The following is a 14,441-nucleotide window of genomic DNA, read 5'->3' as shown; positions in this document are numbered from 1 at the left end:
TGATGGCCCTGGCTGCTGAGGGGAGGAGGAGGACGGAGCATTACCTCCCTCCCATCCTCCCACCTGGAAGGGCGATAGGGAAGTAATGCAGCAAGGAGAGGTGATGGCCCGGCTGCTGAGGGGAGGAGGAGGACGGAGAATTACCTCCCTCCCATCCTCCAACCTGGAAGGGCGGTAGGGAATTAATGCAGCAAGGAGAGGTGATGGCCCGGCTGCTGAGGGGAGGAGGAGGCCGGAGCATTACCTGCCTCCCATCCTCCCACCGGGGAGGGCGGAAGGGAAGTAATGCAGCAAGGAGAGGTGATGGTCCGGCTGCTGAGGGGAGGAGGAGGCTAGAGCATTACCTCCCTCCCATCCTACCACCGGGGAGGGCGGTAATGAAGTAATGCAGCAAGGAGAGGTGATGGCCCGGCTGCTGAGGGGAGGAGGAGACCGGAGCATTACCTTCCTCCCATCCTCCCACCGGGGAGGGCGGTAGGGAAGTAATGCAGCAAGGAGAGGTGATGGCCCGGCTGCTGAGGGGAGGAGGAGGAGGCCGGAGCTTTACCTCCCTACCATCCTCCCATAATAAATATAACACTTTAAATATAAAATCAGTGTCCTTTATTGTAAAGATTTTGAGGTATTTGGAGTTTAACATTACTAAAGGATATTTGCAGTATTATATTTACTATATCCATGTAGTTAGAAGCAGGTACATGCTTTCTAACTTGTTCAGAGTTTAATGTAAAATACGGTCCAGTGGTAGTGATGATGGCACATTCATGCACTGCTTACTTCTCCTGTATTCAGAGTGTCCATTGATCTTCATGATGTGCCATACATTATGACTGTGCTCGAGCTGGTTATGGTAGGTTTGCTTGTAAGCCGGGGCGGATCCAGGAAAAAATGACAGGGGGGGCACCTTGTGAAGGTGCGCGTGGCCTCACAACACGGGCATGACCTAGCAACAAGGGCCATGGCCTCAAACGGAATGTCATATTCGTAAGACGGGAAGAGGGTGACACTTTGGAGAGGCAGAGGGTAACAGGAGAGAGAGGGTAATGGGTTTATAGTGCCGCAGGGGAGAGGAAGAGGGTGAGGCAGTGGGTGAAGGAGACATAGTGGGAGACGGAGAGGCAGTGGGTGACAGAGAGAGGGTGACAGTGAGAGGCAGTGTGGGTAACACCGGGGAAAGGGTGACGAGGAAAAAGTGGGTGATGCCAGGGGGAGGTGGCAGTGGGTAACAAGAAGAGAGGGACAGGGAGAGGCAGTGGTCTCTGTAGGAGTAGGAGACATGTGGGATGAGGGCAGGGACTTCTGCTCTGGGGCGAGGACAGGGACTTCTGCTCTGGGGCGAGGACATGGACTTCTGCTCTGGGGCGAGGACAGGGACTTCTGCTCTGGGGCGAGGACAGGGTCTTCTGCTCTGGGACGAGGACAGGGTCTTCTGCTCTGGGGCGAGGACAGGGTCTTCTGCTCTGGGGTGAGGACTGGGTGTCCTACTGTGGGATGAGAACACAACATAGAACTGGGGAGATATAAAGGAAACGTATTCTGGGGAATAGTGTAGAATGCCTGAGAAAAGCCACAGGAACTTACATGTACGTGCCATCTCTGCGTGCAATGACGGGCTGGACCCAGAGCCAGATTAAGGCTTCGGGGGCCCGGGGCACTTGTAACAGGGGGTCCCCACTAACTTAACCAATTTGCTTGCAAACCTTTGAGAGAAAATAAATATATATATATATATATATATATATATATATACATACATACGTACATACAGGAAATAGAGGGCGCAGGGACCTTAAAGAATGATTGTCCCCTAAAAAGACTACTGTGAGGTACTGCATCTTTAACAACTAGCGCGTGAGCAAGGTTCTGTTCTGTAGAGATATATATATATATATATCTCAAGATAAATTTATTCCATATCGAGGTTTCGGGGGTCAACTGTACCCCATCATCAAGAAGACCTTCCTGATGACGGGGTGCAGTTGACCCTGAAACGTTGATATGGAATAAATTTATCTTGGTATATACTGTTTAAATGCTGCTTTGCTGGGGTGTTTACTACGGTCTCCACTCCCCGGGATTATATAACTAATTGTGCAAGGGGACGCAGCTGAATACTACAACATATTGGAGTGCCAATCCCAATCCTATGAGAGAGAGAGATTATATGTATATATATATATATATATATATATATGTATATAGATATATATATAGATATAGATATATATATACACACACAAACTTACACACATACTGTATATCTATTATAGATAAATACTTTATTTGCTTTTAATTGATAAACAAAAAATCACTACTGTCTTACTTTTTTCTGATAGCGATGCTCAGCTGAGCTGCCTGGCAGTGGCAGCACTGTGAAGTTCACACTCTGAAGTGTGCCTGCCTGCTGTAGCACGCTCCTCTCCCGACATTGAACATTTATGCTACTGCCGCCAAACCTCCTTCCTTCCCTGCAGCTCACACAGTGGCTGCGCTGGGCCCGCGATCAGTCTCAGTACTACACATACACAGGGAGCTGGCTGGGAGACCGTGCGTAGCGCTAATCATACACACCGTGCTGCTGCTGGGTCGCGTCCCCGCCGCTGCCCTCCTCCCCCTCGCCGCCGGAGACCCTCCTCCACTCGTCAGCAGCAGCCAGGATCTCAACGGCGGCTACTGCAGACATGACAGGGGGGGCACGGGCCCGCGTGCCCCCCCCCTGGATCCGCCACTGCTTGTAAGAGACCTCCAGGATTCAAAATACCTTAACAAAATAACAAATGTGACATATTTTAAAAGAAGTAAAAGGCCTGCATCAGGACATAATAAAGCTTGTACACAAATGAACTCGTTCAGTGGGGGTCATTCCGAGTTGTTCGCTCGCAAGCTGCTTTTAGCAGCTTTGCACACGCTAAGCCACCGCCTACTGGGAGTGAATCTTAGCTTATCAAAATTGCGACCGAAAGATTAGCAGAATTGCGAATAGACACTTCTTAGCAGTTTCTGAGTAGCTCCACACTTACTCGGCATCTGCGATCAGTTCAGTCAGTTTCGTTCCTGGTTTGACGTCACAAACACACCCAGCGTTCGCCCAGACACTCCTCCGTTTCTCCAGCCACTCCTTCGTTTTTCCCAGAAACGGTAGCGTTTTTTCGCACACACCCATAAAACGGCCTGTTTCCGCCCAGAAACACCCACTTCCTGTCAATCACATTACGATCACCAGAACGAAGAAAAAACCTCGTAATGCCGTGAGTAAAATACCTAACTGCATAGCAAATTTACTTGGCGCAGTCTCACTGCGGACATTGCGCATGCGCATTAGCGACTAATCGCTCCGTTGCGAGAAAAAAATAACGAGCGAATAACTCGGAATGACCCCCAGTATTCCTACTAATCAGGTCACCAATCCAAAAAATACATGCAAAGTCCTTTATTCCCACAAAGCAGGGAATGCCCCCTCAATGTATATTTTCCACCTAATAACTCATTTAAATAATTCAAGGCCCCCCCACAAAAAAAAATATATATATGAATGTATGTGCAAAACTGCAGTTAGTGCACTTAGGGTAGGGCCACACACAGCGGCCAAGCGGGTCCCGTTCAGCGGGACCCCACTTGGCTGTAAGGAGACTGCACATGGGCGCCTCTACAGGTGCCCACACATGTGCGGCAGTCCCGCCGCCGCCGGATCCGACCGCAGCCCGAATGACAGGACAGCAGGATTTCAACGTGAACACATACATTTCAATGTGTGTGTTCACACAGTGCGTTGGTTGGCCTTTTGAACTGTCTACCTAGTACATGTCGACCTAATGACTACGTTTACCTAGTGACCCTGTCGACCTAATGCATGTTGACCAATAGTGGTCGACCTAATGACTGTCGACCTAAGTGGTGTCGACCTAATGATTGTATCCCTTAGTATTCAGGGACAGGCTGCATCTGGCTACACACTAAGTGGCTAATTCTTTAGATGTGGTTGGACTTGCTATCACTGCTACTTCCTGCGAAGGGTGACACACAGGGCCAGATTAACAATAGGGCAGACGGAGCTGCAGCTCCAGGTTTCCCATTAAAAATAGGCCCACAGCCCGCCGCAGTGAAAGGGACCATAACCACCAGCATTACAATGAGTCACAGTAACTCACTGGGCGAGATTCAAATGTTATCGCCCCCTTTCTCACATCTATAGTGATGGGAGATCGTAGGGGGCGATATACAAATGTCCCCTGTTTTCGCATTGTTCGTGCCCATAGCATAAAGCAGCTAAACCCACAAAACTATTGGGCATACCACAAAATGTCTCATTTGGGCTCCCAAATGGGTCACTTTGCGCATAACAGCTCTCCGCCCCCGGTGGTAGCGAGCTGAAATGCTGATGTTGCGGCCGTCGGCAGCAACATCTGAATAGCTGCCGGCAGGCATGATAGGGGGCAGGAGCCGTGACAGACATTTGAATTCTTCCCATTGTTTTTCACCTCCAGAGACAGTGCCCCAGTCTGTACATACATTAAAATCCAGGCCATAGTGGGAGGAGGGGCCGCTCTCTTCTCAAGCGCCTCCTCCCCCCCCCATATTAGTAGTAGTGCTGCATGACACCTTTTTTGGCGCATGCTACAGTACTCCCGTTTAATTTCCCATACCCTCACTTCAAAATTCCCACTTTGACGACCACTGTTAAGTGGTTTAATCACTTAACTATTCCCCCCCCCCCCCCCCCCTAGCCAAAATGATTTTAGTTTAAAAAAGAAAAAAATATTTATTTCTTTTGAGTTTTTTTTCCCAAACATCAAAACATCGATCGGAAACATTGCGCCCATCGGAAACATTGTGGCTTTCATTTTAAAAGTCGGGACAGCCTTCAGGTACACGGGGGGCTTGTGTGGGGGAGTTAATTTACACAGGTGTGGTTTGTTAGATAAACAAGACTTAAGTCGACAGTGTCTAGGTCGACCACTATTGGTCGACATGGTTTTTAGGTCGACATGGACTCTAGCTCGACATATACAGTACTAGGTTATCATGACAAAATGTCGACAGAGTATTTCACTTTTTTTGGTGTCATTTTCTCCGTACAGTGACAGGGAACCCCAATTAGTGCACTGTATCCCCTCACATGGCTCGCCATGCTTTGGGCAAGGTGCTTCGCTGCACTCGGCACAGGTTACCCTTCCCAATTGTAGTCCACGTGGATCGTAAAGTATGAAAAAGTTTAAAAAATTATTTTAAAAAAAAACTCATGTCGACCTTATGTCATGTTGACATAGAACATGTTGACCTAGAATCCCTGTCGACCTAGAACCCATGTCAACCTACTTACTGTCAACCAATAGTGGTTGACCTAGACATTGTCGACCTAAGTCTTGTCGCCATAGAGACCGGATCCCAATTTACACTTCCCCATTGGCTGCTATTGTCTACAGCCGCTGGAGGGTGGGTTCCTGCCGTGCTGACCAATCAGCAGTGATCGGCAGCACGGCAATCAGTAGGGGAGAGTGCAGGGAGGTAGAGGGACCTTCCAGTCCCTCTGGCAGCAGCAGTGGAGGGAAGTTTCTCTTCCCTGCTGCTGATAACACAGTTTATCTGTCTGGTCACATCCTGTGCGTCCAGGTCAGATAAAGGACTTGCAGGCATGGTCGTATCTGATGCGACCATGCCAGACAAGTGGTTAAGGAAGGCACTAGCTATGACCTCCATGGAGATAGCCACACCTATGGCACAGGCCACATCACTTATTTAGACCACCCCCACGGCAGTGCTTTTCACACCTCCCACCAAGGCACACAATAGGCCCTTCATAAATTTCAGCTCCAGGACCATGTGGACCTTAATCTGGCACTGGTAACACCCGGGTGTATCCTGCACACCCTTGTGATGCTTCTGCTTCAGGTAATACATACAAGTTATGTTTCTGTCTGTTGTAATTACCACAAATTGACATTAAAAAAATTTCTTATACAGCATCTGAAGGGTTTGGTATGATATGTGAGCAGTCATAATGTCAACTTTCATGATGTGAACATATCGACATGCCCATAGTCACTGATGAAATGTGGACATGTTAGAATGTCAGAATATTGTCTCTGCTTGGCCCAGCAGTGATTTACCTTCTCCTGGCTGCTGTAGCATCTCTAGCGGCATCTTGCGGGTCCCAGTGGTCATCACTTCCGGGTGAGACCTCTGATCCTTCAGCATTCCAGTAAGTTATTTCTCCACCTTCCTCAACCCTCCAGTAAGTTATTTCTCCACTATCCTCAACCCCAAACCCTACCCCTCCCTCTAGTGCCCCACTGCAGCCTAACCAAACCTTCCTGCCCGCAGCCTAACCCTAATGTCAACATTCTGACAATGGGGGTAATTCCAAGTTGATCGCAGCAGGAAATTTTTTAGCAGTTGGGCAAAACCATGTGCACTGCAGGGGAGGCAGATATAACATGTGCAGAGAGAGATAGATTTGGGTGTGGTGAGTTAAATCTGCAATCTAAATTGCAGTATAAAATTAAAGCAGCCAGTATTTACCCTGCACAGAAACAAAATAACCCACCCAAATCTAACTCTCTCTGCAAATGTTATATCTGCCCCCCTGCAGTGCACATGGTTTTGCCCAACTGCTCAAAAATTTCCTGCTACGATCAACTTGGAATTACCCCCAGGTCCGCATTTTACCTGCCTGAGAATGTCAACACATTGGCTGTCAACATTTTAACAATGTCAACATAATTGCTGTTGACATTCTAGCGTCAATATTATGAATGTCGACATTGTTATTGTCTACCTTTTGACTGTATATTCATCTGAAGATATGGATAATTAATTAAAAAATTATTGTCCCTACAGCAGTTTTGGTCACTGGCAATAAACCTTATGTCAGCGGTCACCTTCTGTACTATTCCTAAAGATCCACTTGCATTTAGTATCTAAATCTGACAACAAATGATTTACACATATGTGTAATGCTTCTAAACTCCTAATAGCCAAACATTGGAAATCCCCTCAGACCACCACTCAATCTGACCTTGTTAACTGGTTGTGGTATAGTTCTTCCATGGAGCATATTACCTCCATTTTAAACAACACACGGGGGTAAATTTACTAAGATTCGTGTTTTCCCGTTTGAGGTCAAAGTTCAATCACGAATGACATCGAAAGTGTAAATATGCAACTTTTTGAATTGATTACGACTAATTTACTAAGCTGCCGTATTCTGCATTTTCGGGTTTTCCGATGTCGATGTCATTCGGTTTTTTTGGCAGTGTTTTACGTGAGTGACTTGTAAAACACTGCCGACTTTAATACAATGAATCTCGGCCGGATCTGAGAGATCCGTGCTGGGCTTCATTGTGCACTTTGTTTAAAAAATAAAATAAAGTTTAAATGTAAAAAAAAAATTGCGTGGGGTCCCCCCTCCTAAGGCAAACCAGCCTCGGGCTCTTTGAGCCGATCCTGGTTGCAGAAATATGGGAAAAAAATGGACAGGGGTTCCCCCATATTTAAGCAACCAGCATCGGGCTCTGTGCCTGGTCCTGGTTCCAAAAATACGGGGGACAAAAAGAGTAGGGGTCCCCCGTATTTTTGAAACCAGCACCGGGCTCCACTAGCTGGACAGATAATGCCACAGCCGGGGGTCACTTTTATACAGTGCCTTGCGGCCGTGGCATCAAATATCCAACTAGTCACCCCTGGCCGGGGTACCCTGGTGGAGTGGGGACCCCTTCAATCAAGGGGTCCCCCCCCCAGCCACCCAAGGGCCAGGGGTGAAGCCCGAGGCTGTCCCCCCCATGCAATGGGCTGCAGATGGGGGGCATCTCGGTCAAAATCGGGACCTTAGTAAATATACCCCTTTGTCTACATACCATCAGACATGGAGCTCTTGGTTAATTTTTCCACAAATCCACTATGCTGGAAGTCCACCCTTGTAACCTTTATTTTACCTTACTATTATTATTTCCCTTTCACGTCTGGTGAAGAGCTATCAGATAGCAATCCATGAAACAGCAACCAGATCATACCATAGATTGTATCACCAGAAAGGATTATTGCATTGCTCTGAGTGTCCTGGTGCCCTGTGCTGGCCTGAGTGTATGATGTCATGTGGAGGGGTGGGGCCACCATCGTAGTGAATTCCAGGATGCCCAAGGATGTTGTACAGGCTGCAATGTACACATCTGAAGCATCCTGGGACAGTGGGGTGGTGGCAATGGCACCGAGATGGGAGGTATCCAAATCACCCAGGAATGATGGAGGAGCACACAATTTGCTTGCCGCCTTTCACCTACTATCCTTACCTGTCAGCTTCCTTTTAGTGTCCCAAGCCTGGGCTGCAGTGTGTAGGGAGGCTGCGGCAGGGGTAGCGATCAATCTGATCTGCTCCTGGCTAGAATGCACAATGGTGTCCCCCTATAAAGTGCACAGTGCCTCTTCACAACGCTATAAAAACTATTTTTAATTACATATTTTTTTGTAATGAGTCACTGTCATGCCACACCCCAAATTACCTGGGCCCGGCCACGCTGTCTACGGTGACGGTGCCGTCCACAGGGTTCTGCGCTCTGTGCAGTGGCACCATTTGCACACACCTAGTTATGGCCGTGTGTGTGTGTGTGTGTGTGTGTGTGTGTGTGTGTGTGTGTGTGTGTGTGTATATTTAATCTCGAAAAAATGGATGAAAAAAGGGCGCCCATAGTGCAAATCAATTTTATTCTTGTATACACTTTTTGTAAAACAAAACAATACAAATTGCGGCCTCGTATCAAGTATCTCACTGCTATGGGTTGTATACCACAATATGTAAAACAGTAAAGCCACAGCAATTCTGGAACACTTCACTAGAGAGAGGAGTCAGTACCATACACCGTATGCACTGTTCACCATAGCATCCGTCTTGACACTGCTCACCATCAGCATGAAGGACAATATTCCGGGCACACACAACGTTGGATAGGCCACGTCCAGAGAACTTGCTTTACTTTAGAGAAAGCTAAAAATGAAACGTGATTTATGCATTCAGTCTAAACCCATTGGATTAGATCATCTTTCCAGGCTTCTGCTCTTTATCTGATAGTTTCTCCTGTCTTTACTTCATATCCAGTAATTGCAACTCATTATATTACAAATTGGTATTCTAAATGTGAACGGATATGTTTAGGTACATGAAAGTTTATTTTCTTATTTAAGCAAAATACTTAGGAGAGAAAGGTAGAGACATGGAGAGAGAGAGATATGTATGTGTTACTAGCGAGAGACATACTGTATGTACTGTAAATATGTGTGCGAGACAGACTGATAAAAATTGAGAGAAATAAGAGAGACAAAGAGAGAGAGTGAACAAGTGTGAGAGGTGTCTGAGCTGAGAGAGAGAAGTGTAAGAGAGAGGTGTTTGGGCAGCGAGAGAGGTGTCTGAGCTGAGAGCAAATGAGTGTGAGAGAGTGGGGTGTCTGGGCTGAGAGAGGAGTGTGAGAGAGAGGGGTGTCTGAGCTGAGAGAGGTGTCTGGGCAGAGAGAGCAAATGAGTGTGAGAAAGATAGGTGCCTGGGCTGAGAGAGGCGTATGAGAAAGAGGGCTGTCTGGGCTGAGAGAGCAAACAAGTGTGAGAGAGAAGGGGTGTCTGGGCTGAGAGAGAGGGGTTGTCTGAGCTAGGAGAGTGAGAGAGGGGGTGTCTGGGCTGAGAGAGAGTGGGGTGTCTAGGCTGAGAGAGAGAGAGAGGGATGTCTGGACAGAGGAGGGGGTGTCTGGGCTGAGAAAGAGGGGGATGCCTGGGCTGAGAGAGAGAGGGGGGGTGCCTGGGCTGAGAGGGGGGGGTGTCTGGGCTGAGAGAGAGGAGGGTGCCTGGGCTGAGAGAGAGAGAGGAGGTGGTCTGGACTGAGAGAGAAAGAGAGAGGGGGTGGTTGGGCTGAGAGAGAAATAAATAGGGGAGTGTCTGGGCTGAGAGAGAGGGGGGGTGTCTTGGCTGAGAGAGAGAGGGGGGTGCCTGGGCTGAGATAGGGGGGTGTCTGGGCAGAGAGAGAGAGAGAGAGGGGTGTCTGGGCTGAGAGAGAGAGGGGGGTGTCTGGGCTGAGAGAGAGAGGAGGGGGTCTGGACTGAGAGAGAAAGAGAGAGGGGGTGTCTGGGCTGAGAGAGAGAGGGGCAGTGCCTGGGCTGAGAGAGAGAGTGGGGTGTCTGGGCTGAGAGAGAAAGAGGGGGGTGTCTGGGCTGAAAGAGTGGGAGTGCTTGGGCTGAGAGAGAGAGGGGGGGGGTGTCTGGGCTGAGATAGAGAGTGGTGGTGCCTGGGCTGAGAGACAGAGAGAGAGGGGTGTCTGGGCTGAGAGAGAGAGGGGGTGTCTGGGCTGAGAGAGGTGTCTGGGCTGAGAGTGTTAGGCGCCGAGGGTCCGCCCGTCAGTGCGGCCCGGCGCCTAGCAACTAGGGACGCCGCATGCGGACAGCCGCCGGCTCCCTAGCAACGCTAGACGCCGGGCGCACGGAGCCGCTCAGACCCTAGCAACGGGGACGCCACTGTCGGACCGCGTTCCCCGTTGCTGGGTCTAGATTAATCACCTCATTGGTATCCTGGCCGTGCAGCATGCAGCTGCACGGCATGATTGTTAATTACCCTGTCTGGCTCCTGATTGGAGAGCTCCCAGTTAAAAGCACTCTCTGGACTTCTCACAGACGCCGGTAATAGCTTCCTGTTTGCTGTGTCTGTTGCAGAGAGTTTTCCAGTCCTGTCTATCCGGTCGTTCCTGTCCTCAGTGGTCCAATACTCGGAAGTTGTCATCTTTTCCTGGAGTCCTGACCGAGCACCTTTAACATCCTGTGGTGTTCGTGAGTCGCGGCGTAGCCGTGTGTTGCGGCTTGACCGCTTACTATTTATTATTTGGTTATATTGTGTTTCGGAGCTTTTGCGGAGGATTCCGCTCCCACAATTCCACTCTGGTATCCAGCGGTGCTGGATAGGAGTAACGGATTCGTGGATTTTTGGTTGTCCTTTTCCCTGGCGGTTTGTCCGCACATACTTCTGGTTTAAGTTAGTTAGCTTGTAGCCCCTGGCCTGGTTGCTTAGTCAGAGGGCCCCTTGTTATCACCCTGTCTCGGATTTCCCTTTGTCTCCCATTAAGACCTGAGGGGGCATCGGAGTTGGGCAGACATAATCCGCCCTTCAAATGCGGCTGCCATGGGCTCAAGCAACCATAGTCTCGCAGGGGATTTCTGATAACACGGGCGAGACAACGGAGTTAGGGCGCCAGGGGTTACTAGGCTTTCCTGCTCCCGTAACCAGCATTCCATTCCAGTACTCTGACCTCCGTCATAAGATCACCTCTGGTCAGACGTACTGGTATCATAACATTATTACCGGCCAGACTAAAATTTAAAATTAAACAGGGTTTGATTTTTTCCCTTATTTCAGTTTGGAAGATTTGTCGGCCTCATGAATCCCACTGGTGTAGGGCCAAATCCTGGCCAGCTTCTAGTTAGTCAGATTCAAGAACTTACTCAGATGGTTCAGGATCTATCCCTTCGGGTGAGGTCACAGGAAGATCTGTTACGGACTTCCCCGAGGGTCGTTCCTGAACCAAAAATGCATTTGCCTGACCGTTTTTCTGGGGATAGAAAGCAGTTTTTTAATTTTAAAGAGTCTTGTAAACTTTATTTTCGTTTAAGACCAGTCTCCTCAGGTACGGAATCTCAGCGGGTCGGAATTATTATTTCTTTACTTCAGGGGGATCCCCAGACCTGGGCTTTTGGTTTAAGAACTGACGATCCGGCATTGTTGTCTGTAGACGCCTTTCTGGGGTCTTTAGGGCTATTGTATGATGACCCTGATAGAGAGGCATCCGCCGAGTGTCATTTGCGTGCTCTCAGACAGGGTAAGAATCCCGCAGAGATTTATTGTACGGAGTTTCGCCGTTGGTCGAACGACTGTGGATGGAATGACCCAGCCCTGCGCAGTCAGTTTCGCCTCGGCTTATCTGAGTCTATAAAAGACAGTCTCCTTCAGTATCCCGCTCCTGAGACTCTTGATAAACTCATGGAGCTTTCTATTAAGATTGATCGTCGTCTCAGAGAGCGGAGGGCTGAAAAAGGAGCATCTGTCGGGTCTACTCCTGGTGTTTTTTCCATTCCTGTGGACATAGAGGAGCCCATGCAGATAGGTCTCTCCAAGCTGTCTCCTGAAGAAAGAACCAGAAGGCAAAATTCTGGTTTTTGTTTGTACTGTGGGAGTAAGGGACATTTTGCCCGTAATTGTCCGAACAAGTCGGGAAACGCCTCGACCAAGTGAATTGTGAGGGGGTTCACTTTGGTCTGCAGCTTATCTCCTCACATAATTCACTGTTAGTCCCAGCTAAAGTTTCCTTTGGCAGCCTCTGTTCCTCGGTGTCGGCTTTTGTTGACAGTGGAGCTGCAGGGAACTTTATGGATTTAACGTGGGCCAAGGCCTTAGGTATTCCTCAGTTAGTCTTGGGTAGGTGTATCACCATGCATGGTTTAGATGGGAGTCCCTTGTCCAATGGGGTTATTTCTCTCTGTACACCTCCTGTACTATTTTCGGTAGGAGCTCTTCATTCCGAAAAAATTGAATTTTTCCTTACCCATTGCCCAGCAGTTCCAGTGGTTCTGGGTCACCCTTGGCTGGCCTTTCATAATCCCATCATTGATTGGCAGTCGGGGGAGATCTCACAGTGGGGTACCATCTGTAATAAAGAATGTATTACGCTTCCCATCAGAATAGCTGCTGTCATTCCCGCACATATTCCTGTGGAATACCAGGATTTTGTTGATGTATTTTCCAAGGGCAATGCGGACATTCTGCCTCCCCATCGGCCTTATGATTGTGCTATTGAGCTAATTCCTGGTGCCACTTTGCCTAAGGGAAGGTTATATGCATTGTCCGGACCAGAAACTGTGGCTATGAATGAATATGTTAAAGAAAGCCTAGGGAAAGGATTTATCAGGCCGTCTAAATCCCCTTTAAGTGCAGGCTTCTTCTTTGTGGAGAAGAAGGATGGATCACTCAGACTTTGCATTGACTTTAGAGCCTTGAATAAAATCTCAGTAAAAAATACTTACCCTTTGCCGCTGATTTCTGTCCTCTTTGATCAGCTACGTTCGGCTGTGATTTTTTCTAAGATTGACCTGAGAGGAGCATATAACCTCATCCGAATCAAGTCAGGGGATGAGTGGAAAACGGCATTCAGTACTCAGTCGGGTCACTATGAGTATCTGGTTATGCCATTCGGCCTGTCTAACGCTCCGGCAGTTTTCCAGGATCTCATTAACGATGTGCTCCGTGATTTTCTTGGAAGATTCGTAGTAGTCTATTTAGACGATATCTTGATATATTCTGACTCTATTGAACAACACGTTACCCAGGTGCGTCAGGTTCTAAAAAAATTACGTGAAAATCACCTATATGCCAAGCTGGAGAAGTGTGAATTTCATGTCACGGAGGTATCCTTTTTAGGGTACATTATTTCCCCTCGGGGATTCTGTATGGAACCGAAGAAGCTCCAAGCCATCCTTAGTTGGGCGCAACCCACCAACTTAAAAGCAATTCAGCGCTTTTTAGGGTTTGCGAATTATTATAGAAGATTTATTCACTCTTTCTCCGACCTAGTTGCTCCCATTGTGGCACTGACTAAGAAGGGAGCGGATCCAACCAACTGGTCACGTGAAGCTGAGTTATCTTTTCAGGCCTTGAAACAAGCCTTTGTCTCAGCCCCGGTCCTCAGACATCCCAACCCAGAATTGCCTTTCATTGTTGAGGTTGATGCCTCGGAGGTTGGAGTAGGGGCTATCCTATCTCAGAAGGATCCGGATTCTCTAGAATTACATCCTTGTGCCTTTATGTCCAGGAAATTCTCATCTGCTGAATCCAACTACGATGTTGGTAACCGGGAATTACTGGCTATTAAATGGGCTTTCGAGGAGTGGAGGCATTGGCTTGAGGGAGCAACACATACCATTTCAGTTTTGACTGATCACAAAAATCTTCAGTACATTGAATCAGCTAAACGGCTGAATGCCCGGCAAGCTCGTTGGGCTTTATTTTTTACTCGTTTCAAGTTTATTATCACCTTCAGGCCAGGTTCCAAGAATGCCAAGGCGGATGCCCTGTCACGCAGTTTTCTTCCAGTTCATGATAACAGTCCTGTTACTCCCATACTTCCGTCTTCAGTCATTCGGGCAGGCCTCACACAAGATTTATTTACCCAGTTAAAGCAGCTTCAACATCAAGCTCCTGGAAATACTCCTGCTGGTCGTCTTTATGTCCCTGAGTTTTTGAGAGCAACTGTTTTGACGGAGTTTCATAATAACAAAGTTGCCGGGCATCCGGGGATCGCTAAGACTTTGGAATTAGTCTCCCGCTCAGTATGGTGGCCTGGTCTTTCCAAAGATATTAAGGAGTTTGTTTTTTTGTGTCAGGTCTGTGCACAGCATAAAGTTCCCCGTTCCTTGCCTATCGGTCAA

The sequence above is a fragment of the Pseudophryne corroboree genome, chromosome 5 (genome assembly GCF_028390025.1).
Source record: "Pseudophryne corroboree isolate aPseCor3 chromosome 5, aPseCor3.hap2, whole genome shotgun sequence".
NCBI lineage: Eukaryota > Metazoa > Chordata > Amphibia > Anura > Myobatrachidae > Pseudophryne > Pseudophryne corroboree.
The sequence above is the reverse complement of the archived record's forward strand: the minus strand, read 5'-3'. Positions refer to the sequence as shown.